Source organism: Lissotriton helveticus, chromosome 9 (genome assembly GCF_964261635.1).
Source record: "Lissotriton helveticus chromosome 9, aLisHel1.1, whole genome shotgun sequence".
Taxonomy (NCBI): Eukaryota; Metazoa; Chordata; class Amphibia; order Caudata; family Salamandridae; genus Lissotriton; species Lissotriton helveticus.
Window position 1 is genome coordinate 601,733,958 of NC_136070.1, and position 25,904 is coordinate 601,759,861.

The following is a 25,904-nucleotide window of genomic DNA, read 5'->3' on the forward strand; positions in this document are numbered from 1 at the left end:
CAGAAAGGTGAAAAATTGTACGTTTTCAAATGTTTTATTTTTCAATGTCAGTTCACATTTGTAGGTGGATCATCAGTTTTAGAGCTAAAATTAGCATGTTTAAAGTGATTTTCATGCTTCCAGGGGCCCGGGAAGTGAATTAAATACCATTTGGAGGCATTTAATGTTCAAGCAAAAACGGCTGATTTTTGACAAAAGAGATAACACCCCCCCATTACGTCATGCTTCAGAAAGGTGAAAAATGGTCCGTTTTCAAATGTTTTATTTTTGAACATCAGTTCACATTTGTAGGTGGATTATTAGTTTTAGAGCTAAAATTAGCATGTTTAAAGTGATTTTCATGCTTCCAGGGGCTCTAAACACAAGATTTGTGGAATGGTTAAAAGTGCATGAAAATGGCCAATTTGCTCACTCTGAGGTCTCAAAAAGTGTTTCTTCACCCCGGGAAGTGAATTAAATACCATTTGGAGGCATTTAATGTGCAAGCAAAAACGGCTGATTTTTTACGAAAGAGATAACACCCCCCATTACGTCATTCTTCAGAAAGGTGAAAAATGGTCCGTTTTTAAATTTTTCTTTTTGAACGTCAGTTCACATTTGTTAGTGGATTATTAGTTTTAGACCTAAAATTAGCATGTTTAAAGTGATTTTCATGCTTCCAGGGGCTCTAAACACAAGATTTGTGGAGTGGTTAAAAGTGCATGAAAATGGCCAATTTGCTCACTCTGAGGTCTCAAAAAGTGTTTCTTCACCCCGGGAAGTGAATTAAATAGCATTTGGAGGCATTTAATGTTCAAGCAAAAACGGCTGATTTTTTACGAAAGAGATAACACCCCCAACATTACGTCATTCTTCAAAAGGTGAAAAATGGTCCATTTTCAAATGTTTTATTTTTGAACGTCAGTTCACATTTGTAGGAGGATTATTAGTTTTAGAGCTAAAATTAGCATGTTTAAAGTGATTTTCATGCTTCCAGCGGGCCCGGGAAGTGAATTAAATACCATTTGGAGGCATTTAATGTTCAAGCAAAAAACAGCTGATTTTTGACAAAAGAGATAACACCCCCCCATTACGTCATTCTTCAGAAAGGTGAAAAATGGTCCGTTTTCAAATGTTTTATTTTTGAACGTCATTTCACATTTGTAGGTGGATCATCAGTTTTAGAGCTAAAATTAGCATGTTTAAAGTGATTTTCATGCTTCCAGGGGCCCGGGAAGTGAATTAAATACCATTTGGAGGCATTTAATGTTCAAGCAAAAACAGCTGATTTTTGACAAAAGAGATAACACCCCCCCATTACGTCATTCTTCAGAAAGGTGAAAAATGGTCCGTTTTCAAATGTTTTATTTTTGAACGTCAGTTCACATTTGTAGGTCGATTATTAGTTTTAGAGCTAAAATTAGCATGTTTAAAATGATTTTCATGCTTCCAGGGGCCCGGGAAGTGAATTAAATACCATTTGGAGGCATTTAATGTTCAAGCAAAAACAGCTGATTATTGACAAAAGAGATAACACCCCCCATTACGTCATTCTTCAGAAAGGTGAAAAATTGTCAGTTTTCAAATTTTTATTTTTGAACGTCAGTTCAAATTTGTAGGTGGATTATTAGTTTTAGAGCTAAAATTAGCATGTTTAAAGTGATTTTCATGCTTCCAGGGGCTCTAAACACAAGATTTGTGGAATGGTTAAAAGTGCAAGAAAATGGCCAATTTGCCCACTCTGAGGTCTCAAAAAGTGTTTCTTCACCCCGGGAAGTGAATTAAATACCATTTGGAGGCATTTAATGTTCAAGCAAAAACAGCTGATTTTTGACAAAAGAGATAACACCCCCCCATTACGTCATTCTTCAGAAAGGTGAAAAATGGTCCGTTTTCAAATGTTTTCTTTTTGAACGTCAGTTCACATTTGTAGGTGGATTATTAGTTTTAGAGCTAAAAATTAGCATGTTTAAAGTGATTTTCATGCTTCCAGGGGCCCGGGAAGTGAATTAAATACCATTTGGAGGCATTTAATGTTCAAGCAAAAACAACTGATTTTTGACAAAAGAGATAACACCCCCCCCCATTACGTCATGCTTCAGAAAGGTGAAAAATTGTCCGTTTTCAAATGTTTTATTTTTGAATGTCAGTTCACATTTGAAGGTGGATCATCAGTTTTAGAGCTAAAATTAGCATGTTTAAAGAGATTTTCATGCTTCCAGGGCCCGGGAAATGAATTAAATAACATTTGGAGGCATTTAATGTTCAAGAAAAAACAGCTGATTTTTGACAAAAGAGATAACACCCCCCATTACGCCATTCTTCAGAAAGGTGAAAAATGGTCCGTTTTCAAATTTTTATTTTTGAACGTCAGTTCACATTTGTAGGTGGATTATTAGTTTTAGAGCTAAAATTAGCATGTTTAAAGTGATTTTCATGCTTCCAGGGGCTCTAAACACAAGATTTGTGGAATGGTTAAAAGTGCAAGAAAATGGCCAATTTGCCCACTCTGAGGTCTCAAAAAGTGTTTCTTCACCCCGGGAAGTGAATTAAATACCATTTGGAGGCATTTAATGTTCAAGCAAAAACAGCTGATTATTGACAAAAGAGATAACACCCCCCATTACGTCATTCTTCAGAAAGGTGAAAAATTGTCAGTTTTCAAATTTTTATTTTTGAACGTCAGTTCAAATTTGTAGGTGGATTATTAGTTTTAGAGCTAAAATTAGCATGTTTAAAGTGATTTTCATGCTTCCAGGGGCTCTAAACACAAGATTTGTGGAATGGTTAAAAGTGCAAGAAAATGGCCAATTTGCCCACTCTGAGGTCTCAAAAAGTGTTTCTTCACCCCGGGAAGTGAATTAAATACCATTTGGAGGCATTTAATGTTCAAGCAAAAACAGCTGATTTTTGACAAAAGAGATAACACCCCCCCATTACGTCATTCTTCAGAAAGGTGAAAAATGGTCCGTTTTCAAATTTTTTTTTTTGAACGTCAGTTCACATTTGTAGGTGGATTATTAGTTTTAGAGCTAAAATTAGCATGTTTAAAGTGATTTTCATGCTTCCAGGGGCTCTAAACACAAGATTTGTGGAATGGTTAAAAGTGCAAGAAAATGGCCAATTTGCCCACTCTGAGGTCTCAAAAAGTGTTTCTTCACCCCGGGAAGTGAATTAAATACCATTTGGAGGCATTTAATGTTCAAGCAAAAACAGCTGATTATTGACAAAAGAGATAACACCCCCCATTACGTCATTCTTCAGAAAGGTGAAAAATTGTCAGTTTTCAAATTTTTATTTTTGAACGTCAGTTCAAATTTGTAGGTGGATTATTAGTTTTAGAGCTAAAATTAGCATGTTTAAAGTGATTTTCATGCTTCCAGGCGCTCTAAACACAAGATTTGTGGAATGGTTAAAAGTGCAAGAAAATGGCCAATTTGCCCACTCTGAGGTCTCAAAAAGTGTTTCTTCACCCCGGGAAGTGAATTAAATACCATTTGGAGGCATTTAATGTTCAAGCAAAAACAGCTGATTTTTGACAAAAGAGATAACACCCCCCCATTACGTCATTCTTCAGAAAGGTGAAAAATGGTCCGTTTTCAAATGTTTTCTTTTTGAACGTCAGTTCACATTTGTAGGTGGATTATTAGTTTTAGAGCTAAAAATTAGCATGTTTAAAGTGATTTTCATGCTTCCAGGGGCCCGGGAAGTGAATTAAATACCATTTGGAGGCATTTAATGTTCAAGCAAAAACAGCTGATTATTGACAAAAGAGATAACACCCCCCATTACGTCACTCTTCAGAAAGGTGAAAAATGGTCCGTTTTTAAATTTTTATTTTTGAACGTCAGTTCACATTTGTTAGTGGATTATTAGTTTTAGAGCTAAAATTATCATGTTTAAAGTGATTTTCATGCTTCCAGGGGCTTTAAACACAAGATTTGTGGAATGGTTAAAAGTGCATGAAAATGGCCAATTTGCTCACTCTGAGGTCTCAAAAAGTGTTTCTTCACCCCGGGAAGTGAATTAAATACCATTTGGAGGCATTTAATGTTCAAGCAAAAACGGCTGATTTTTGACAAAAGAGATAACACCCCCCCATTACGTCATTCTTCAGAAAGGTGAAAAATGGTCCGTTTTCAAATGTTTTATTTTTGAACGTCAGTTCACATTTGTAGGTGGATTATTAGTTTTAGAGCTAAAATTAGCATGTTTAAAGTGATTTTCATGCTTCCAGGGGCCCGGGAAGTGAATTAAATACCATTTGGAGGCATTTAATGTTCAAGCAAAAACAGCTGATTTTTGACAAAAGAGATAACACCCCCCCCATTACGTCATGCTTCAGAAAGGTGAAAAATTGTCAGTTTTCAAATGTTTTATTTTTCAATGTCAGTTCACATTTGTAGGTGGATCATCAGTTTTAGAGCTAAAATTAGCATGTTTAAAGTGATTTTCATGATTCCAGGGGCCCGGGAAGTGAATTAAATACCATTTGGAGGCATTTAATGTTCAAGCAAAAACGGCTGATTTTTGACAAAAGAGATAACACCCCCCCATTACGTCATGCTTCAGAAAGGTGAAAAATGGTCCGTTTTCAAATGTTTTATTTTTGAACGTCAGTTCACATTTGTAGGTGGATTATTAGTTTTAGAGCTAAAATTAGCATGTTTAAAGTGATTTTCATGCTTCCAGGGGCTCTAAACACAAGATTTGTGGAGTGGTTAAAAGTGCATGAAAATGGCCAATTTGCTCACTCTGAGGTCTCAAAAAGTGTTTCTTCACCCCGGGAAGTGAATTAAATACCATTTGGAGGCATTTAATGTTCAAGCAAAAACGGCTGATTTTTTACGAAAGAGATAACACCCCCCCATTACGTCATTCTTCAGAAAGGTGAAAAATGGTCCATTTTCAAATGTTTTATTTTTGAACGTCAGTTCACATTTGTAGGTGGATTATTAGTTTTAGAGCTAAAATTAGCATGTTTAAAGTGATTTTCATGCTTCCAGGGGCCCGGGAAGTGAATTAAATACCATTTGGAGGCATTTAATGTTCAAGCAAAAACAGCTGATTTTTGACAAAAGAGATAACACCCCCCCGTCATTCTTCAGAAAGGTGAAAAATGGTCCGTTTTCAAATGTTTTATTTTTGAACGTCAGTTCACATTTGTAGGTGGATCATCAGTTTTAGAGCTAAAATTAGCATGTTTAAAGTGATTTTCATGCTTCCAGGGGCCCGGGAAGTGAATTAAATACCATTTGGAGGCATTTAATGTTCAAGCAAAAACGGCTGATTTTTGACAAAAGAGATAACACCCCCCCATTACGTCATGCTTCAGAAAGGTGAAAAATGGTCCGTTTTCAAATGTTTTATTTTTGAACGTCAGTTCACATTTGTAGGTGGATCATCAGTTTTAGAGCTAAAATTAGCATGTTTAAAGTGATTTTCATGCTTCCAGGGGCCCGGGAAGTGAATTAAATACCATTTGGAGGCATTTAATGTTCAAGCAAAAACGGCTGATTTTTGACAAAAGAGATAACACCCCCCCATTACGTCATTCTTCAGAAAGGTGAAAAATGGTCCGTTTTTAAATTTTCCTTTTTGAACGTCAGTTCACATTTGTAGGTGGATTATTAGTTTTAGAGCTAAAATTATCATCTTTAAAGTGATTTTCATGCTTCCAGGGGCTTTAAACACAAGATTTGTGGAATGGTTAAAAGTGCATGAAAATGGCCAATTTGCTCACTCTGAGGTCTCAAAAAGTGTTTCTTCACCCCGGGAAGTGAATTAAATACCATTTGGAGGCATTTAATGTTCAAGCAAAAACGGCTGATTTTTGACAAAAGAGATAACACCCCCCCATTACGTCATTCTTCAGAAAGGTGAAAAATGGTCCGTTTTCAAATGTTTTATTTTTGAACGTCAGTTCACATTTGTAGGTGGATTATTAGTTTTAGAGCTAAAATTAGCATGTTTAAAGTGATTTTCATGCTTCCAGGGGCCCGGGAAGTGAATTAAATACCATTTGGAGGCATTTAATGTTCAAGCAAAAACAGCTGATTTTTGACAAAAGAGATAACACCCCCCCATTACGTCATGCTTCAGAAAGGTGAAAAATGGTCCGTTTTCAAATGTTTTATTTTTGAACATCAGTTCACATTTGTAGGTGGATTATTAGTTTTAGAGCTAAAATTAGCATGTTTAAAGTGATTTTCATGCTTCCAGGGGCTCTAAACACAAGATTTGTGGAATGGTTAAAAGTGCATGAAAATGGCCAATTTGCTCACTCTGAGGTCTCAAAAAGTGTTTCTTCACCCCGGGAAGTGAATTAAATACCATTTGGAGGCATTTAATGTGCAAGCAAAAACGGCTGATTTTTTACGAAAGAGATAACACCCCCCATTACGTCATTCTTCAGAAATGTGAAAAATGGTCCGTTTTCAAATGTTTTATTTTTGAACGTCAGTTCACATTTGTAGGTGGATTATTAGTTTTAGAGCTAAAATTAGCATGTTTAAAGTGATTTTCATGCTTCCAGGGGCCCGGGAAGTGAATTAAATACCATTTGGAGGCATTTAATGTTCAAGCAAAAACAGCTGATTTTTGACAAAAGAGATAACACCCTCCCATTACGTCATGCTTCAGAAAGGTGAAAAATTGTCCGTTTTCAAATGTTTTATTTTTGAATGTGAGTTCACATTTGTAGGTGGATCATCAGTTTTAGAGCTAAAATTAGCATGTTTAAAGTGATTTTCATGCTTCCAGGGGCCCGGGAAGTTAATTAAATACCATTTGGAGGCATTTAATGTTCAAGCAAAAACAGCTGATTATTGACAAAAGAGATAACACCCCCCATTACGTCATTCTTCAGAAAGGTGAAAAATTGTCAGTTTTCAAATGTTTTATTTTTGAACGTCAGTTCACATTTGTAGGTGGATCATCAGTTTTAGAGCTAAAATTAGCATGTTTAAAGTGATTTTCATGCTTCCAGGGGCCCGGGAAGTGAATTAAATACCATTTGGAGGCATTTAATGTTCAAGCAAAAACAGCTGATTTTTGACAAAAGAGATAACCCCCCCCCGTCATTCTTCAGAAAGGTGAAAAATGGTCCGTTTTCAAATGTTTTATTTTTGAACGTCAGTTCACATTTGTAGGTGGATCATCAGTTTTAGAGCTAAAATTAGCATGTTTAAAGTGATTTTCATGCTTCCAGGGGCCCGGGAAGTGAATTAAATACCATTTGGAGGCATTTAATGTTCAAGCAAAAACGGCTGATTTTTGACAAAAGAGATAACACCCCCCCATTACGTCATGCTTCAGAAAGGTGAAAAATGGTCCGTTTTCAAATGTTTTATTTTTGAACGTCAGTTCACATTTGTAGGTGGATTATTAGTTTTAGAGCTAAAATTAGCATGTTTAAAGTGATTTTCATGCTTCCAGGGGCTCTAAACACAAGATTTGTGGAGTGGTTAAAAGTGCATGAAAATGGCCAATTTGCTCACTCTGAGGTCTCAAAAAGTGTTTCTTCACCCCGGGAAGTGAATTAAATACCATTTGGAGGCATTTAATGTTCAAGCAAAAACGGCTGATTTTTTACGAAAGAGATAACACCCCCCCATTACGTCATTCTTCAGAAAGGTGAAAAATGGTCCATTTTCAAATGTTTTATTTTTGAACGTCAGTTCACATTTGTAGGTGGATTATTAGTTTTAGAGCTAAAATTAGCATGTTTAAAGTGATTTTCATGCTTCCAGGGGCCCGGGAAGTGAATTAAATACCATTTGGAGGCATTTAATGTTCAAGCAAAACAGCTGATTTTTGACAAAAGAGATAACACCCCCCCGTCATTCTTCAGAAAGGTGAAAAATGGTCCGTTTTCAAATGTTTTATTTTTGAACGTCAGTTCACATTTGTAGGTGGATCATCAGTTTTAGAGCTAAAATTAGCATGTTTAAAGTGATTTTCATGCTTCCAGGGGCCCGGGAAGTGAATTAAATACCATTTGGAGGCATTTAATGTTCAAGCAAAAACGGCTGATTTTTGACAAAAGAGATAACACCCCCCCATTACGTCATGCTTCAGAAAGGTGAAAAATGGTCCGTTTTCAAATGTTTTATTTTTGAACGTCAGTTCACATTTGTAGGTGGATCATCAGTTTTAGAGCTAAAATTAGCATGTTTAAAGTGATTTTCATGCTTCCAGGGGCCCGGGAAGTGAATTAAATACCATTTGGAGGCATTTAATGTTCAAGCAAAAACGGCTGATTTTTGACAAAAGAGATAACACCCCCCCATTACGTCATTCTTCAGAAAGGTGAAAAATGGTCCGTTTTTAAATTTTCCTTTTTGAACGTCAGTTCACATTTGTAGGTGGATTATTAGTTTTAGAGCTAAAATTATCATCTTTAAAGTGATTTTCATGCTTCCAGGGGCTTTAAACACAAGATTTGTGGAATGGTTAAAAGTGCATGAAAATGGCCAATTTGCCCACTCTGAGGTCTCAAAAAGTGTTTCTTCACCCCGGGAAGTGAATTAAATACCATTTGGAGGCATTTAATGTTCAAGCAAAAACAGCTGATTATTGACAAAAGAGATAACACCCCCCATTACGTCATTCTTCAGAAAGGTGAAAAATTGTCAGTTTTCAAATTTTTATTTTTGAACGTCAGTTCAAATTTGTAGGTGGATTATTAGTTTTAGAGCTAAAATTAGCATGTTTAAAGTGATTTTCATGCTTCCAGGCGCTCTAAACACAAGATTTGTGGAATGGTTAAAAGTGCAAGAAAATGGCCAATTTGCCCACTCTGAGGTCTCAAAAAGTGTTTCTTCACCCCGGGAAGTGAATTAAATACCATTTGGAGGCATTTAATGTTCAAGCAAAAACAGCTGATTTTTGACAAAAGAGATAACACCCCCCCATTACGTCATTCTTCAGAAAGGTGAAAAATGGTCCGTTTTCAAATGTTTTCTTTTTGAACGTCAGTTCACATTTGTAGGTGGATTATTAGTTTTAGAGCTAAAAATTAGCATGTTTAAAGTGATTTTCATGCTTCCAGGGGCCCGGGAAGTGAATTAAATACCATTTGGAGGCATTTAATGTTCAAGCAAAAACAGCTGATTATTGACAAAAGAGATAACACCCCCCATTACGTCACTCTTCAGAAAGGTGAAAAATGGTCCGTTTTTAAATTTTTATTTTTGAACGTCAGTTCACATTTGTTAGTGGATTATTAGTTTTAGAGCTAAAATTATCATGTTTAAAGTGATTTTCATGCTTCCAGGGGCTTTAAACACAAGATTTGTGGAATGGTTAAAAGTGCATGAAAATGGCCAATTTGCTCACTCTGAGGTCTCAAAAAGTGTTTCTTCACCCCGGGAAGTGAATTAAATACCATTTGGAGGCATTTAATGTTCAAGCAAAAACGGCTGATTTTTGACAAAAGAGATAACACCCCCCCATTACGTCATTCTTCAGAAAGGTGAAAAATGGTCCGTTTTCAAATGTTTTATTTTTGAACGTCAGTTCACATTTGTAGGTGGATTATTAGTTTTAGAGCTAAAATTAGCATGTTTAAAGTGATTTTCATGCTTCCAGGGGCCCGGGAAGTGAATTAAATACCATTTGGAGGCATTTAATGTTCAAGCAAAAACAGCTGATTTTTGACAAAAGAGATAACACCCCCCCCATTACGTCATGCTTCAGAAAGGTGAAAAATTGTCAGTTTTCAAATGTTTTATTTTTCAATGTCAGTTCACATTTGTAGGTGGATCATCAGTTTTAGAGCTAAAATTAGCATGTTTAAAGTGATTTTCATGATTCCAGGGGCCCGGGAAGTGAATTAAATACCATTTGGAGGCATTTAATGTTCAAGCAAAAACGGCTGATTTTTGACAAAAGAGATAACACCCCCCCATTACGTCATGCTTCAGAAAGGTGAAAAATGGTCCGTTTTCAAATGTTTTATTTTTGAACGTCAGTTCACATTTGTAGGTGGATTATTAGTTTTAGAGCTAAAATTAGCATGTTTAAAGTGATTTTCATGCTTCCAGGGGCTCTAAACACAAGATTTGTGGAGTGGTTAAAAGTGCATGAAAATGGCCAATTTGCTCACTCTGAGGTCTCAAAAAGTGTTTCTTCACCCCGGGAAGTGAATTAAATACCATTTGGAGGCATTTAATGTTCAAGCAAAAACGGCTGATTTTTTACGAAAGAGATAACACCCCCCCATTACGTCATTCTTCAGAAAGGTGAAAAATGGTCCATTTTCAAATGTTTTATTTTTGAACGTCAGTTCACATTTGTAGGTGGATTATTAGTTTTAGAGCTAAAATTAGCATGTTTAAAGTGATTTTCATGCTTCCAGGGGCCCGGGAAGTGAATTAAATACCATTTGGAGGCATTTAATGTTCAAGCAAAAACAGCTGATTTTTGACAAAAGAGATAACACCCCCCCGTCATTCTTCAGAAAGGTGAAAAATGGTCCGTTTTCAAATGTTTTATTTTTGAACGTCAGTTCACATTTGTAGGTGGATCATCAGTTTTAGAGCTAAAATTAGCATGTTTAAAGTGATTTTCATGCTTCCAGGGGCCCGGGAAGTGAATTAAATACCATTTGGAGGCATTTAATGTTCAAGCAAAAACGGCTGATTTTTGACAAAAGAGATAACACCCCCCCATTACGTCATGCTTCAGAAAGGTGAAAAATGGTCCGTTTTCAAATGTTTTATTTTTGAACGTCAGTTCACATTTGTAGGTGGATCATCAGTTTTAGAGCTAAAATTAGCATGTTTAAAGTGATTTTCATGCTTCCAGGGGCCCGGGAAGTGAATTAAATACCATTTGGAGGCATTTAATGTTCAAGCAAAAACGGCTGATTTTTGACAAAAGAGATAACACCCCCCCATTACGTCATTCTTCAGAAAGGTGAAAAATGGTCCGTTTTTAAATTTTCCTTTTTGAACGTCAGTTCACATTTGTAGGTGGATTATTAGTTTTAGAGCTAAAATTATCATCTTTAAAGTGATTTTCATGCTTCCAGGGGCTTTAAACACAAGATTTGTGGAATGGTTAAAAGTGCATGAAAATGGCCAATTTGCTCACTCTGAGGTCTCAAAAAGTGTTTCTTCACCCCGGGAAGTGAATTAAATACCATTTGGAGGCATTTAATGTTCAAGCAAAAACGGCTGATTTTTGACAAAAGAGATAACACCCCCCCATTACGTCATTCTTCAGAAAGGTGAAAAATGGTCCGTTTTCAAATGTTTTATTTTTGAACGTCAGTTCACATTTGTAGGTGGATTATTAGTTTTAGAGCTAAAATTAGCATGTTTAAAGTGATTTTCATGCTTCCAGGGGCCCGGGAAGTGAATTAAATACCATTTGGAGGCATTTAATGTTCAAGCAAAAACAGCTGATTTTTGACAAAAGAGATAACACCCCCCCATTACGTCATGCTTCAGAAAGGTGAAAAATGGTCCGTTTTCAAATGTTTTATTTTTGAACATCAGTTCACATTTGTAGGTGGATTATTAGTTTTAGAGCTAAAATTAGCATGTTTAAAGTGATTTTCATGCTTCCAGGGGCTCTAAACACAAGATTTGTGGAATGGTTAAAAGTGCATGAAAATGGCCAATTTGCTCACTCTGAGGTCTCAAAAAGTGTTTCTTCACCCCGGGAAGTGAATTAAATACCATTTGGAGGCATTTAATGTGCAAGCAAAAACGGCTGATTTTTTACGAAAGAGATAACACCCCCCATTACGTCATTCTTCAGAAATGTGAAAAATGGTCCGTTTTCAAATGTTTTATTTTTGAACGTCAGTTCACATTTGTAGGTGGATTATTAGTTTTAGAGCTAAAATTAGCATGTTTAAAGTGATTTTCATGCTTCCAGGGGCCCGGGAAGTGAATTAAATACCATTTGGAGGCATTTAATGTTCAAGCAAAAACAGCTGATTTTTGACAAAAGAGATAACACCCTCCCATTACGTCATGCTTCAGAAAGGTGAAAAATTGTCCGTTTTCAAATGTTTTATTTTTGAATGTGAGTTCACATTTGTAGGTGGATCATCAGTTTTAGAGCTAAAATTAGCATGTTTAAAGTGATTTTCATGCTTCCAGGGGCCCGGGAAGTTAATTAAATACCATTTGGAGGCATTTAATGTTCAAGCAAAAACAGCTGATTATTGACAAAAGAGATAACACCCCCCATTACGTCATTCTTCAGAAAGGTGAAAAATTGTCAGTTTTCAAATGTTTTATTTTTGAACGTCAGTTCACATTTGTAGGTGGATCATCAGTTTTAGAGCTAAAATTAGCATGTTTAAAGTGATTTTCATGCTTCCAGGGGCCCGGGAAGTGAATTAAATACCATTTGGAGGCATTTAATGTTCAAGCAAAAACAGCTGATTTTTGACAAAAGAGATAACCCCCCCCCGTCATTCTTCAGAAAGGTGAAAAATGGTCCGTTTTCAAATGTTTTATTTTTGAACGTCAGTTCACATTTGTAGGTGGATCATCAGTTTTAGAGCTAAAATTAGCATGTTTAAAGTGATTTTCATGCTTCCAGGGGCCCGGGAAGTGAATTAAATACCATTTGGAGGCATTTAATGTTCAAGCAAAAACGGCTGATTTTTGACAAAAGAGATAACACCCCCCCATTACGTCATGCTTCAGAAAGGTGAAAAATGGTCCGTTTTCAAATGTTTTATTTTTGAACGTCAGTTCACATTTGTAGGTGGATTATTAGTTTTAGAGCTAAAATTAGCATGTTTAAAGTGATTTTCATGCTTCCAGGGGCTCTAAACACAAGATTTGTGGAGTGGTTAAAAGTGCATGAAAATGGCCAATTTGCTCACTCTGAGGTCTCAAAAAGTGTTTCTTCACCCCGGGAAGTGAATTAAATACCATTTGGAGGCATTTAATGTTCAAGCAAAAACGGCTGATTTTTTACGAAAGAGATAACACCCCCCCATTACGTCATTCTTCAGAAAGGTGAAAAATGGTCCATTTTCAAATGTTTTATTTTTGAACGTCAGTTCACATTTGTAGGTGGATTATTAGTTTTAGAGCTAAAATTAGCATGTTTAAAGTGATTTTCATGCTTCCAGGGGCCCGGGAAGTGAATTAAATACCATTTGGAGGCATTTAATGTTCAAGCAAAACAGCTGATTTTTGACAAAAGAGATAACACCCCCCCGTCATTCTTCAGAAAGGTGAAAAATGGTCCGTTTTCAAATGTTTTATTTTTGAACGTCAGTTCACATTTGTAGGTGGATCATCAGTTTTAGAGCTAAAATTAGCATGTTTAAAGTGATTTTCATGCTTCCAGGGGCCCGGGAAGTGAATTAAATACCATTTGGAGGCATTTAATGTTCAAGCAAAAACGGCTGATTTTTGACAAAAGAGATAACACCCCCCCATTACGTCATGCTTCAGAAAGGTGAAAAATGGTCCGTTTTCAAATGTTTTATTTTTGAACGTCAGTTCACATTTGTAGGTGGATCATCAGTTTTAGAGCTAAAATTAGCATGTTTAAAGTGATTTTCATGCTTCCAGGGGCCCGGGAAGTGAATTAAATACCATTTGGAGGCATTTAATGTTCAAGCAAAAACGGCTGATTTTTGACAAAAGAGATAACACCCCCCCATTACGTCATTCTTCAGAAAGGTGAAAAATGGTCCGTTTTTAAATTTTCCTTTTTGAACGTCAGTTCACATTTGTAGGTGGATTATTAGTTTTAGAGCTAAAATTATCATCTTTAAAGTGATTTTCATGCTTCCAGGGGCTTTAAACACAAGATTTGTGGAATGGTTAAAAGTGCATGAAAATGGCCAATTTGCTCACTCTGAGGTCTCAAAAAGTGTTTCTTCACCCCGGGAAGTGAATTAAATACCATTTGGAGGCATTTAATGTTCAAGCAAAAACGGCTGATTTTTGACAAAAGAGATAACACCCCCCCATTACGTCATTCTTCAGAAAGGTGAAAAATGGTCCGTTTTCAAATGTTTTATTTTTGAACGTCAGTTCACATTTGTAGGTGGATTATTAGTTTTAGAGCTAAAATTAGCATGTTTAAAGTGATTTTCATGCTTCCAGGGGCCCGGGAAGTGAATTAAATACCATTTGGAGGCATTTAATGTTCAAGCAAAAACAGCTGATTTTTGACAAAAGAGATAACACCCCCCCATTACGTCATGCTTCAGAAAGGTGAAAAATGGTCCGTTTTCAAATGTTTTATTTTTGAACATCAGTTCACATTTGTAGGTGGATTATTAGTTTTAGAGCTAAAATTAGCATGTTTAAAGTGATTTTCATGCTTCCAGGGGCTCTAAACACAAGATTTGTGGAATGGTTAAAAGTGGATGAAAATGGCCAATTTGCTCACTCTGAGGTCTCAAAAAGTGTTTCTTCACCCCAGGAAGTGAATTAAATACCATTTGGAGGCATTTAATGTGCAAGCAAAAACGGCTGATTTTTTACGAAAGAGATAACACCCCCCATTACGTCATTCTTCAGAAATGTGAAAAATGGTCCGTTTTCAAATGTTTTATTTTTGAACGTCAGTTCACATTTGTAGGTGGATTATTAGTTTTAGAGCTAAAATTAGCATGTTTAAAGTGATTTTCATGCTTCCAGGGGCCCGGGAAGTGAATTAAATACCATTTGGAGGCATTTAATGTTCAAGCAAAAACAGCTGATTTTTGACAAAAGAGATAACACCCTCCCATTACGTCATGCTTCAGAAAGGTGAAAAATTGTCCGTTTTCAAATGTTTTATTTTTGAATGTGAGTTCACATTTGTAGGTGGATCATCAGTTTTAGAGCTAAAATTAGCATGTTTAAAGTGATTTTCATGCTTCCAGGGGCCCGGGAAGTTAATTAAATACCATTTGGAGGCATTTAATGTTCAAGCAAAAACAGCTGATTATTGACAAAAGAGATAACACCCCCCATTACGTCATTCTTCAGAAAGGTGAAAAATTGTCAGTTTTCAAATTTTTATTTTTGAACGTCAGTTCACATTTGTAGGTGGATTATTAGTTTTAGAGCTAAAATTAGCATGTTTAAAGTGATTTTCATGCTTCCAGGGGCTCTAAACACAAGATTTGTGGAATGGTTAAAAGTGCAAGAAAATGGCCAATTTGCCCACTCTGAGGTCTCAAAAAGTGTTTCTTCACCCCGGGAAGTGAATTAAATACCATTTGGAGGCATTTAATGTTCAAGCAAAAACAGCTGATTTTTGACAAAAGAGATAACACCCCCCCATTACGTCATTCTTCAGAAAGGTGAAAAATGGTCAGTTTTCAATTTTTTTTTTTGGAACGTCAGTTCTCATTTGTTAGTGGATTATTAGTTTTAGAGCTAAAATTATCATGTTTAAAGTGATTTTCATGCTTCCAGGGGCTCTAAACACAAGATTTGTGGAATGGTTAAAAGTGCAAGAAAATGGCCAATTTGCTCACTCTGAGGTCTCAAAAAGTGTTTCTTCACCCCGGGAAGTGAATTAAATACCATTTGGAGGCATTTCATGTTCAAGCAAAAACAGCTGATTTTTGACAAAAGAGATAACACCCCCCATTACGTCATTCTTCAGAAAGGTGAAAAATTGTCTGTTTTCAAATGTTTTTTATTTTAACGTCAGTTCACATTTGTAGGTGGATCATCCGTTTTAGAGCTAAAATTAGCATGTTTAAAGTGATTTTCATGCTTCCAGGGGCCCTAAACACAAGATTTGTGGAATGGTTAAAAGTGCATGAAAATGGCCAATTTGCTCACTCTGAGGTCTCAAAAAGTGTTTCTTCACCCCGGGAAGTGAATTAAATACCATTTGGAGGCATTTAATGTTCAAGCAAAAACGGCAGATTTTTGACAAAAGAGATAACACCCCCCATTACGTCATTCTTCAGAAAGGTGAAAAATGGTCCGTTTTCAAATGTTTTATTTTTGAACGTCAGTTCACATTTGTAGGTGGATTATTAGTTTTAGAGCTAAAATTAGCATGTTTAAAGTGATTTTCGTGCTTCCTGGGGCCCGGGAAGTGAATTAAATACCATTTGGAGGCATTTAATGTTCAAGCAAAAACAGCTGATTTTTGACAAAAGAGATAACACCCCCCATTACGTCATTCTTCAGAAAGGTGAAAAATGGTCCGTTTTCAAATTTTTATTTTTGAACGTCAGTTCACATTTGTAGGTGGATTATTAGTTTTAGAGCTAAAATTAGCATGTTTAAAGTGATTTTCATGCTTCCAGGGGCTCTAAACACAAGATTTGTGGAATGGTTAAAAGTGCAAGAAAATGGCCAATTTGCCCACTCTGAGGTCTCAAAAAGTGTTTCTTCACCCCGGGAAGTGAATTAAATACCATTTGGAGGCATTTAATGTTCAAGCAAAAACAGCTGATTATTGACAAAAGATATAACACCCCCCATTACGTCATTCTTCAGAAAGGTGAAAAATGGTCCGTTTTTAAAATTTTATTTTTGAACGTCAGTTCACATTTGTTAGTGGATTATTAGTTTTAGAGCTAAAATTATCATGTTTAAAGTGATTTTCATGCTTCCAGGGGCTTTAAACACAAGATTTGTGGAATGGTTAAAAGTGCATGAAAATGGCCAATTTGCTCACTCTGAGGTCTCAAAAAGTGTTTCTTCACCCCGGGAAGTGAATTAAATACCATTTGGAGGCATTTAATGTTCAAGCAAAAACGGCTGATTTTTGACAAAAGAGATAACACCCCCCCATTACGTCATTCTTCAGAAAGGTGAAAAATGGTCCGTTTTCAAATGTTTTATTTTTGAACGTCAGTTCACATTTGTAGGTGGATTATTAGTTTTAGAGCTAAAATTAGCATGTTTAAAGTGATTTTCATGCTTCCAGGGGCCCGGGAAGTGAATTAAATACCATTTGGAGGCATTTAATGTTCAAGCAAAAACAGCAGATTTTTGACAAAAGAGATAACACCCCCCCCATTACGTCATGCTTCAGAAAGGTGAAAAATTGTCAGTTTTCAAATGTTTTATTTTTCAATGTCAGTTCACATTTGTAGGTGGATCATCAGTTTTAGAGCTAAAATTAGCATGTTTAAAGTGATTTTCATGCTTCCAGGGGCCTGGGAAGTGAATTAAATACCATTTGGAGGCATTTAATGTTCAAGCAAAAACGGCTGATTTTTGACAAAAGAGATAACACCCCCCCATTACGTCATGCTTCAGAAAGGTGAAAAATGGTCCGTTTTCAAATGTTTTATTTTTGAACGTCAGTTCACATTTGTAGGTGGATTATTAGTTTTAGAGCTAAAATTAGCATGTTTAAAGTGATTTTCATGCTTCCAGGGGCTCTAAACACAAGATTTGTGGAGTGGTTAAAAGTGCATGAAAATGGCCAATTTGCTCACTCTGAGGTCTCAAAAAGTGTTTCTTCACCCCGGGAAGTGAATTAAATACCATTTGGAGGCATTTAATGTTCAAGCAAAAACAGCTGATTTTTTACGAAAGAGATAACACCCCCCCATTACGTCATTCTTCAGAAAGGTGAAAAATGGTCCATTTTCAAATGTTTTATTTTTGAACGTCAGTTCTCATTTGTTAGTGGATTATTAGTTTTAGAGCTAAAATTATCATGTTTAAAGTGATTTTCATGCTTCCAGGGGCTCTAAACACAAGATTTGTGGAATGGTTAAAAGTGCAAGAAAATGGCCAATTTGCTCACTCTGAGGTCTCAAAAAGTGTTTCTTCACCCCGGGAAGTGAATTAAATACCATTTGGAGGCATTTAATGTTCAAGCAAAAACAGCTGATTTTTGACAAAAGAGATAACACCCCCCATTACGTCATTCTTCAGAAAGGTGAAAAATTGTCTGTTTTCAAATGTTTTTTATTTTAACGTCAGTTCACATTTGTAGGTGGATCATCCGTTTTAGAGCTAAAATTAGCAAGTTTAAAGTGATTTTCATGCTTCCAGGGGCCCTAAACACAAGATTTGTGGAATGGTTAAAAGTGCATGAAAATGGCCAATTTGCTCACTCTGAGGTCTCAAAAAGTGTTTCTTCACCCCGGGAAGTGAATTAAATACCATTTGGAGGCATTTAATGTTCAAGCAAAAACGGCAGATTTTTGACAAAAGAGATAACACCCCCCATTATGTCATTCTTCAGAAAGGTGAAAAATGGTCCGTTTTCAAATGTTTTATTTTTGAACGTCAGTTCACATTTGTAGGTGGATTATTAGTTTTAGAGCTAAAATTAGCATGTTTAAAGTGATTTTCGTGCTTCCTGGGGCCCGGGAAGTGAATTAAATACCATTTGGAGGCATTTAATGTTCAAGCAAAAACGGCTGATTTTTTACGAAAGAGATAACACCCCCCCCATTACGTCATTCTTCAGAAAGGTGAAAAATGGTCCATTTTCAAATGTTTTATTTTTGAACATCAGTTCACATTTGTAGGTGGATTATTAGTTTTAGAGCTAAAATTAGCATGTTTAAAGTGATTTTCATGCTTCCAGGGGCCCGGGAAGTGAATTAAATACCATTTGGAGGCATTTAATGTTCAAGCAAAAACAGCTGATTTTTGACAAAAGAGATAACACCCCCCCGTCATTCTTCAGAAAGGTGAAAAATGGTCCGTTTTCAAATGTTTTATTTTTGAACGTCAGTTCACATTTGTAGGTGGATCATCAGTTTTAGAGCTAAAATTAGCATGTTTAAAGTGATTTTCATGCTTCCAGGGGCCCGGGAAGTGAATTAAATACCATTTGGAGGCATTTAATGTTCAAGCAAAAACGGCTGATTTTTGACAAAAGAGATAACACCCCCCCATTACGTCATGCTTCAGAAAGGTGAAAAATGGTCCGTTTTCAAATGTTTTATTTTTGAACATCAGTTCACATTTGTAGGTGGATTATTAGTTTTAGAGCTAAAATTAGCATGTTTAAAGTGATTTTCATGCTTCCAGGGGCTCTAAACACAAGATTTGTGGAATGGTTAAAAGTGCATGAAAATGGCCAATTTGCTCACTCTGAGGTCTCAAAAGGTGTTTCTTCACCCCGGGAAGTGAATTAAATACCATTTGGAGGCATTTAATGTGCAAGCAAAAACGGCTGATTTTTTACGAAAGAGATAACACCCCCCCATTACGTCATTCTTCAGAAAGGTGAAAAATGGTCCGTTTTTAAATTTTTCTTTTTGAACGTCAGTTCACATTTGTTAGTGGATTATTAGTTTTAGAGCTAAAATTATCATGTTTAAAGTGATTTTCATGCTTCCAGGGGCTTTAAACACAAGATTTGTGGAATGGTTAAAAGTGCATGAAAATGGCCAATTTGCTCACTCTGAGGTCTCAAAAAGTGTTTCTTCACCCCGGGAAGTGAATTAAATACCATTTGGAGGCATTTAATGTTCAAGCAAAAACGGCTGATTTTTGACAAAAGAGATAACACCCCCCCATTACGTCATTCTTCAGAAAGGTGAAAAATGGTCCGTTTTCAAATGTTTTATTTTTGAACGTCAGTTCACATTTGTAGGTGGATTATTAGTTTTAGAGCTAAAATTAGCATGTTTAAAGTGATTTTCATGCTTCCAGGGGCCCGAGAAGTGAATTTAATACCATTTGGAGGCATTTAATGTTCAAGCAAAAACAGCTGATTTTTGACAAAAGAGATAACACCCCCCCATTACGTCATGCTTCAGAAAGGTGAAAAATTGTCCGTTTTCAAATGTTTTATTTTTCAATGTCAGTTCACATTTGTAGGTGGATCATCAGTTTTAGAGCTAAAATTAGCATGTTTAAAGTGATTTTCATGCTTCCAGGGGCCCGGGAAGTGAATTAAATACCATTTGGAGGCATTTAATGTTCAAGCAAAAACAGCTGATTTTTGACAAAAGAGATAACACCCCCCCATTACGTCATTCTTCAGAAAGGTGAAAAATGGTCCGTTTTCAAATGTTTTATTTTTGAACGTCAGTTCACATTTGTAGGTCGATTATTAGTTTTAGAGCTAAAATTAGCATGTTTAAAATGATTTTCATGCTTCCAGGGGCCCGGGAAGTGAATTAAATACCATTTGGAGGCATTTAATGTTCAAGCAAAAACAGCTGATTATTGACAAAAGAGATAACACCCCCCATTACGTCATTCTTCAGAAAGGTGAAAAATTGTCAGTTTTCAAATTTTTATTTTTGAACGTCAGTTCAAATTTGTAGGTGGATTATTAGTTTTAGAGCTAAAATTAGCATGTTTAAAGTGATTTTCATGCTTCCAGGGGCTCTAAACACAAGATTTGTGGAATGGTTAAAAGTGCAAGAAAATGGCCAATTTGCCCACTCTGAGGTCTCAAAAATTGTTTCTTCACCCCGGGAAGTGAATTAAATACCATTTGGAGGCATTTAATGTTCAAGCAAAAACAGCAGATTTTTGACAAAAGAGATAACACCCCCCATTACGTCATTCTTCAAAAAGGTGAAAAATGGTCCGTTTTCAAATGTTTTCTTTTTGAACGTCAGTTCACATTTGTAGGTGGATTATTAGTTTTAGAGCTAAAAATTAGCATGTTTAAAGTGATTTTCATGCTTCCAGGGGCCCGGGAAGTGAATTAAATACCATTTGGAGGCATTTAATGTTCAAGCAAAAACAGCTGATTATTGACAAAAGAGATAACACCCCCCATTACGTCATTCTTCAGAAAGGTGAAAAATTGTCAGTTTTCAAATTTTTATTTTTGAACGTCAGTTCAAATTTGTAGGTGGATTATTAGTTTTAGAGCTAAAATTAGCATGTTTAAAGTGATTTTCATGCTTCCAGGGGCTCTAAACACAAGATTTGTGGAATGGTTAAAAGTGCAAGAAAATGGCCAATTTGCCCACTCTGAGGTCTCAAAAATTGTTTCTTCACCCCGGGAAGTGAATTAAATACCATTTGGAGGCATTTAATGTTCAAGCAAAAACAGCTGATTTTTGACAAAAGAGATAACACCCCCCCATTACGTCATTCTTCAAAAAGGTGAAAAATGGTCCGTTTTCAAATGTTTTCTTTTTGAACGTCAGTTCACATTTGTAGGTGGATTATTAGTTTTAGAGCTAAAAATTAGCATGTTTAAAGTGATTTTCATGCTTCCAGGGGCCCGGGAAGTGAATTAAATACCATTTGGAGGCATTTAATGTTCAAGCAAAAACAGCTGATTATTGACAAAAGAGATAACACCCCCCATTACGTCATTCTTCAGAAAGGTGAAAAATGGTCTGTTTTTAAATTTTTATTTTTGAACGTCAGTTCACATTTGTTAGTGGATTATTAGTTTTAGAGCTAAAATTATCATGTTTAAAGTGATTTTCATGCTTCCAGGGGCTTTAAACACAAGATTTGTGGAATGGTTAAAAGTGCATGAAAATGGCCAATTTGCTCACTCTGAGGTCTCAAAAAGTGTTTCTTCACCCCGGGAAGTGAATTAAATACCATTTGGAGGCATTTAATGTTCAAGCAAAAACGGCTGATTTTTGACAAAAGAGATAACACCCCCCCATTACGTCATTCTTCAGAAAGGTGAAAAATGGTCCGTTTTCAAATGTTTTATTTTTGAACGTCAGTTCACATTTGTAGGTGGATTATTAGTTTTAGAGCTAAAATTAGCATGTTTAAAGTGATTTTCATGCTTCCAGGGGCCCGGGAAGTGAATTAAATACCATTTGGAGGCATTTAATGTTCAAGCAAAAACAGCTGATTTTTGACAAAAGAGATAACACCCCCCCCCATTAAGTCATGCTTCAGAAAGGTGAAAAATTGTCAGTTTTCAAATGTTTTATTTTTCAATGTCAGTTCACATTTGTAGGTGGATCATCAGTTTTAGAGCTAAAATTAGCATGTTTAAAGTGATTTTCATGCTTCCAGGGGCCCGGGAAGTGAATTAAATACCATTTGGAGGCATTTAATGTTCAAGCAAAAACGGCTGATTTTTGACAAAAGAGATAACACCCCCCCATTACGTCATGCTTCAGAAAGGTGAAAAATGGTCCGTTTTCAAATGTTTTATTTTTGAACGTCAGTTCACATTTGTAGGTGGATTATTAGTTTTAGAGCTAAAATTAGCATGTTTAAAGTGATTTTCATGCTTCCAGGGGCTCTAAACACAAGATTTGTGGAGTGGTTAAAAGTGCATGAAAATGGCCAATTTGCTCACTCTGAGGTCTCAAAAAGTGTTTCTTCACCCCGGGAAGTGAATTAAATACCATTTGGAGGCATTTAATGTTCAAGCAAAAACGGCTGATTTTTTACGAAAGAGATAACACCCCCCCATTACGTCATTCTTCAGAAAGGTGAAAAATGGTCCATTTTCAAATGTTTTATTTTTGAACGTCAGTTCACATTTGTAGGTGGATTCTTAGTTTTATAGCTAAAATTAGCATGTTTAAAGTGATTTTCATGCTTCCAGGGGCCCGGGAAGTGAATTAAATACCATTTGGAGGCATTTAATGTTCAAGCAAAAACAGCTGATTTTTGACAAAAGAGATAACACCCCCCCCGTCATTCTTCAGAAAGGTGAAAAATGGTCCGTTTTCAAATGTTTTATTTTTGAACGTCAGTTCACATTTGTAGGTGGATCATCAGTTTTAGAGCTAAAATTAGCATGTTTAAAGTGATTATCATGCTTCCAGGGGCCCGGGAAGTGAATTAAATACCATTTGGAGGCATTTAATGTTCAAGCAAAAACGGCTGATTTTTGACAAAAGAGATAACACCCCCCCATTACGTCATGCTTCAGAAAGGTGAAAAATGGTCCGTTTTCAAATGTTTTATTTTTGAACATCAGTTCACATTTGTAGGTGGATTATTAGTTTTAGAGCTAAAATTAGCATGTTTAAAGTGATTTTCATGCTTCCAGGGGCTCTAAACACAAGATTTGTGGAATGGTTAAAAGTGCATGAAAATGGCCAATTTGCTCACTCTGAGGTCTCAAAAAGTGTTTCTTCACCCCGGGAAGTGAATTAAATACCATTTGGAGGCATTTAATGTGCAAGCAAAAACGGCTGATTTTTTACGAAAGAGATAACACCCCCCCATTACGTCATTCTTCAGAAAGGTGAAAAATAGTCCGTTTTTAAATTTTTCTTTTTGAACGTCAGTTCACATTTGTTAGTGGATTATTAGTTTTAGAGCTAAAATTATCATGTTTAAAGTGATTTTCATGCTTCCAGGGGCTTTAAACACAAGATTTGTGGAATGGTTAAAAGTGCATGAAAATGGCCAATTTGCTCACTCTGAGGTCTCAAAAAGTGTTTCTTCACCCCGGGAAGTGAATTAAATACCATTTAGAGGCATTTAATGTGCAAGCAAAAACGGCTGATTTTTTACGAAAGAGATAACACCCCCCATTACGTCATTCTTCAGAAATGTGAAAAATGGTCCGTTTTCAAATGTTTTATTTTTGAACGTCAGTTCACATTTGTAGGTGGATTATTAGTTTTAGAGCTAAAATTAGCATGTTTAAAGTGATTTTCATGCTTCCAGGGGCCCGGGAAGTGAATTAAATACCATTTGGAGGCATTTAATGTTCAAGCAAAAACAGCTGATTTTTGACAAAAGAGATAACACCCCCCCATTACGTCATGCTTCAGAAAGGTGAAAAATTTTCCGTTTTCAAATGTTTTATTTTTGAATGTGAGTTCACATTTGTAGGTGGATCATCAGTTTTAGAGCTAAAATTAGCATGTTTAAAGTGATTTTCATGCTTCCAGGGGCCCGGGAAGTTAATTAAATACCATTTGGAGGCATTTAATGTTCAAGCAAAAACAGCTGATTATTGACAAAAGAGATAACACCCCCCATTACGTCATTCTTCAGAAAGGTGAAAAATTGTCAGTTTTCAAATTTTTATTTTTGAACGTCAGTTCACATTTGTAGGTGGATTATTAGTTTTAGAGCTAAAATTAGCATGTTTAAAGTGATTTTCATGCTTCCAGGGGCTCTAAACACAAGATTTGTGGAATGGTTAAAAGTGCAAGAAAATGGCCAATTTGCCCACTCTGAGGTCTCAAAAAGTATTTCTTCACCCCGGGAAGTGAATTAAATACCATTTGGAGGCATTTAATGTTCAAGCAAAAACAGCTGATTTTTGACAAAAGAGATAACACCCCCCCCATTACGTCATTCTTCAGAAAGGTGAAAAATGGTCAGTTTTCAAATTTTTATTTTTGAACGTCAGTTCTCATTTGTTAGTGGATTATTAGTTTTAGAGCTAAAATTATCATGTTTAAAGTGATTTTCATGCTTCCAGGGGCTCTAAACACAAGATTTGTGGAATGGTTAAAAGTGCAAGAAAATGGCCAATTTGCTCACTCTGAGGTCTCAAAAAGTGTTTCTTCACCCCGGGAAGTGAATTAAATACCATTTGGAGGCATTTAATGTTCAAGCAAAAACAGCTGATTTTTGACAAAAGAGATAACACCCCCCATTACGTCATTCTTCAGAAAGGTGAAAAATTGTCTGTTTTCAAATGTTTTTTATTTTAACGTCAGTTCACATTTGTAGGTGGATCATCCGTTTTAGAGCTAAAATTAGCATGTTTAAAGTGATTTTCATGCTTCCAGGGGCCCTAAACACAAGATTTGTGGAATGGTTAAAAGTGCATGAAAATGGCCAATTTGCTCACTCTGAGGTCTCAAAAAGTGTTTCTTCACCCCGGGAAGTGAATTAAATACCATTTGGAGGCATTTAATGTTCAAGCAAAAACGGCAGATTTTTGACAAAAGAGATAACACCCCCCATTACGTCATTCTTCAGAAAGGTGAAAAATGGTCCGTTTTCAAATGTTTTATTTTTGAACGTCAGTTCACATTTGTAGGTGGATTATTAGTTTTAGAGCTAAAATTAGCATGTTTAAAGTGATTTTCGTGCTTCCTGGGGCCCGGGAAGTGAATTAAATACCATTTGGAGGCATTTAATGTTCAAGCAAAAACAACTGATTTTTGACAAAAGAGATAACACCCCCCCCCCATTACGTCATGCTTCAGAAAGGTGAAAAATTGTCCGTTTTCAAATGTTTTATTTTTGAATGTCAGTTCACATTTGAAGGTGGATCATCAGTTTTAGAGCTAAAATTATCATGTTTAAAGAGATGTTCATGCTTCCAGGGCCCGGGAAATGAATTAAATACCATTTGGAGGCATTTAATGTTCAAGCAAAAACAGCTGATTTTTGACAAAAGAGATAACACCCCCCATTACGTCATTCTTCAGAAAGGTGAAAAATGGTCCGTTTTCAAATTTTTATTTTTGAACGTCAGTTCACATTTGTAGGTGAATTATTAGTTTTAGAGCTAAAATTAGCATGTTTAAAGTGATTTTCATGCTTCCAGGGGCTCTAAACACAAGATTTGTGGAATGGTTAAAAGTGCAAGAAAATGGCCAATTTGCCCACTCTGAGGTCTCAAAAAGTGTTTCTTCACCCCGGGAAGTGAATTAAATACCATTTGGAGGCATTTAATGTTCAAGCAAAAACAGCTGATTATTGACAAAAGAGATTTCACCCCCCATTACGTCATTCTTCAGAAAGGTGAAAAATGGTCCGTTTTCAAATGTTTTATTTTTGAACGTCAGTTCACATTTGTAGGTGGATTATTAGTTTTAGAGCTAAAATTAGCATGTTTAAAGTGATTTTCATGCTTCCAGGGGCCCGGGAAGTGAATTAAATACCATTTGGAGGCATTTAATGTTCAAGCAAAAACAGCAGATTTTTGACAAAAGAGATAACACCCCCCCCCATTACGTCATGCTTCAGAAAGGTGAAAAATTGTCAGTTTTCAAATGTTTTATTTTTCAATGTCAGTTCACATTTGTAGGTGGATCATCCGTTTTAGAGCTAAAATTAGCATGTTTAAAGTGATTTTCATGCTTCCAGGGGCCTGGGAAGTGAATTAAATACCATTTGGAGGCATTTAATGTT